Raw genomic sequence first — 4,165 nt, forward strand, 5'->3', positions numbered from 1 at the left:
GTCCTACTAGTTCTTGGAGAGACAAGTCTTTTTTCTTATACTTAAGGTGGTTCCTATAGTCAGACCAGGAGGGAGGAAATTTCTCTAGCAATACATTAGCCACAAAGGTGTCATCTAGTTTCATACCCTCATTCACGACATCAGCACAAAGGTTCTCGTAGACATGAACTTGTTCCATGATGGGTTTTCCGTCAGCCATCTGAAATTCCAGCCACTTACCCACAACATATTTCTTTTTCCCCGCATCATCAGCCCCATACTTGGCCTCTAAGGACTCCCATATCAGTTTGGAAGACTTATGAACCATAAATAGGTAAAAAAGGGTGTCAGTCATGTTGTTTAGAAGCTGGCATCTAACAAATTTATTGTCCTTATCAAATTTCTTAATATCCTCTTCGTTTGACTTAACAGTAGATTTAGCAGGGGGGTGTTCTCTACAGTCTCGATAGAATAATGACCTCTTTAACAGAGCAAAGCGGGTCACTAAACAAAGACATAATCAATTTCCAGTTGTTCGAAAAACATCAGCAGTTTCTGTGACCAGCGCTTATAGTTATTATCGTCTAGTTTTTCAAGTTTAGTCAAATCAGGAAGAGTTTTTGCTAAAACAGACGACATGTTACAGCAGTAGACAACAACAAATATATAGTTTTCAAATTGTTGGAATAAACTATGCAGTAACAATGAAAAGCAAGGAAAAACAGAAGAGATATAACTCGATTTGTAGTGCCGTGGTCAGGGAGCCACTGGCTTGAAAACTATATTCCGGTACGACTGTGGTGGCGATCAGCTAGTGCCGGTAGTTGCCCAAGGATAACACTACAGTCTCCACTCAGTTTCGCGCACTCGGAACTGTGAGACTTGGAACGAAAATAATTATTACCCAGAAATATAAGAAGAGAAGAGGAGAAAAAATAGAGTAGAGTGATTGTTTTTGTGTTCTATAGTGTGTTCATGTTGCTCTATTTATAGGAAATAAGAGCAGGTAGAGGAACAAAAACGTGTTCCTAAACCGCAGGCAACAAACCACGAAAAGGGGATTAAGACTCTCTCCCACTAACAGTCATGTTGACTGACTGTTAACACAAAAACAAGCCCATAAACACACAAGAGCAAAAAGGTAAAAAGGGGCCTTTGGCCCGCACCGCAGGTGCTCTACCCAAACCCAAACCCGAGCCCGAGCTCGAGCTGGGCCGGCGCGCGCGCGCGTGTGTGTGTTTGGACCCAAACCCATTGGCCCAATACTCCCAACAAAAGCCTCCTTGGTCCACACAATTAACTAGTGGAGTACACTAGTTAATATAAACTGACCAAACTATTCTTCACCCACCGATGTGGGACAAAGAAATGGAAAGTTGGAAAAACCAAGTGGCTTTACCAGCCATTAATTCCAACACTTTTTTGCCTTCTTCTTACCCATATGGCTTCTTTTTCATACTTCCATTTGAATGTTTTGCCTTGTGGTTTTGAAATGATTACCATATTAGATTGCGGTCACATTCTCATGAGTCGAGGATAGTTGATTATTTTCTCACAAAAAAAAAGTCCTTTCACATACAAATGAGTTTGAGTGAATCGTGAGAGTTCATTAGTCAAAAGATCACGCAAGAGCTTAAAGGTTCATTCAAAGTCTTTCATGCTACGTGATACCGTCGTTTAGTACCAAATATAAATACCTAATCACTACCAACGGAAGTCAGCGGTAAGTAGGGTCGATCTCCAGAGGGAGGCGGTCACTATCTACTTGTCAATTCAGTCTGTCTAAGATCACCAGATGGGGTTGTTTAAACTAAACTAAATGAGATTAAAGCAAGAGAAAAGAAAAAGAGGGATTAATAAAAAAGAGAGAGAACTAGGATTATCGGGTCATCAATGAACGTCAGATAATTGCAACCTAAGGTCATAGATCGGTCGCTTGTATCGGTCTAAGGGGCAACGAATATCTCCTTCTGGTCTTAATTCACCCTAAAACACTATTAGCGTAGCTTCCGCCCTCACTAAAGCATCCTAATGTTCACTGCAAGTCTCACCCCTTCCAACCTTCCGGTCTAGGTCAAGGCTTACCAAATCAATTAGCTAAATGCGTCGACTCAAGCAGCTAATTACAATTAATTGCAGTGATTAACAACAAAGACATAATTTTAGCAACAGATCTGCAAACCTAATTAGCAACTAACGTCAAGTCATTGAATCCCCTAAATCCTAGCAGGAGAATTAGCTAAACATAATAATGAATAAAGCAAAAGAGAAGGATGAAGCAAGAACAAATATAATGAAAGATATAAACTAAATAGAGGAAAGATTAAATAGAGAGAGAGAGAGAGAGTAAAGAAATTACAGAAGTTTAGAATCCGGCAAAAGAACAAAGTAGGAGCAGAGATTAAGAGAGAAAACAGTGATTAAGAGTAAAACAGTATGATAAGGTGTTTTTAACCTAATCCCGACTTCCTTTATATAGGGAAGTGATTATTAACACAAAATAAACCTAACACGGAATAAAAATCCCGAGTATATAAGCTAGTCACTCGATCGAGCAACTTTATATCACTCGATTGAACAAATCCAAGCTAAAACCTCTAGATCGATGATTTTAGGTACTCGATCGAACACTATCAAAAAGGCACCATTCGATCGAGTAGAAAAAGGACTCGATCAAACAAGATAGTACTCGATCGAACACTTTCCAGCGCACAATTTCTACTTCACGCACTGAACTTCAAACGGCCTCCATTTCTTCGTTACTTGGGCAAACAAAGCGTTTCTGGTGGCGTTGGAAAGCTAAGAGGACAAGCTTTCATTTACAATTGGAATAACCTAAAAATCTATTGTAGAACTCGATATATGGCTCTTCAAAATAGGCACTAGTAATCTGAAATTCTTTCTTTGATCGCCTAGCTATCCTACTTCTTTGCGCATCTCAAAATAGTAGTCTCCAAGCTTCGACTCAACTCATCTCCTAAATAGATGCATATGGACATGTTTTAGGCTTGATTACGCTCCTATCCGGTTCATACTTGCAAATAATACAAGACAAACCGAAGTAGTCTATTCGGGGGACATTTGTAGCTAAACACTACTAAATATGCATAGAATTGCGTGCAAATGAAGTACAAAATACCTATATAAAATACACGCATCACCACGCCGTCATGTAAATCTCATCCATGTTTTCTTTATTCCTTATGCCCATATTGTTTCCGGTTTTGAATCATTATTCTTAGCTTCGTTTTAGGATATTGCAATTGATGGGATATGGTTTCTTGCTTGGGGACAAGCAAGAGTTTAGCTTGCGGGAGTTTGATGTGTCCATTTTATATAGGATTTTACCCCTCATTTTAGCTTGGTTTTGATTGAATATCATACTTTAATTAGTATATTTGTGAGCTAATCTTGTGTTCTTGGTGTGTTGTTTGTATTTTATCGCATTTTGTAGGAATGAAGCACTTGGATGCTTTTTCCCGTCAGTTTAACAGGCACCGAGTTTACTAAGCTAAGTGGAAGAAAGATTGACCATGGTAGGATATTATGGAAATGACAAGGTCCTAGCATGAAGAATTGTGAAGTGGGTTGATGCACAAATAAAATCACAAATGAAGCCCAAATTAAGAAGTCCACGCAAACGCATGGGATGCTCAATTTTGGATGATCATGGGGATGCCAAATTGTGTGATTAACCGGGTGATTAAGGAGGAGTTAAGACATTGCATAGGATTCTTAGAAGCATTTAATCAAGAGTTGAAGAAATATACCCGGAATCCCACGGCCCCGGTCGGGGCTGGCAACCCCGATCGGGGTTGACATCCTCTTGGACTTTTACGTTATGCCCCTATTTTACTATAAATAGGGGCCTTAATCCGTCATTGTAGGACATCCTTTCATATATATTTTTACACAATTTTACTCTCTTATAGCCTTAAGCAAACAATTCTCTCATAGTTCTCATTTTAGTTTTAATATTGTTAAGCACTTGGTTATTATTAAACATTTGGTTCTTATATTCAAGCTTTTGGTTCTCATTTGTTCTTCCTTGCAAGTTCTTAGTTCAAGTTCTAATTCCTTATTTCGGTAATTCTAATTGTATTATATTTAGTTTACATTTCTATTCTAGTTATTACATAGTTTTATCATTAGTATTTCAATTATATCACATAGTTTATTATTACAT

This window comes from Silene latifolia, chromosome Y, assembly GCF_048544455.1.
Source record: "Silene latifolia isolate original U9 population chromosome Y, ASM4854445v1, whole genome shotgun sequence".
In the NCBI taxonomy this organism is placed as follows: domain Eukaryota; kingdom Viridiplantae; phylum Streptophyta; class Magnoliopsida; order Caryophyllales; family Caryophyllaceae; genus Silene; species Silene latifolia.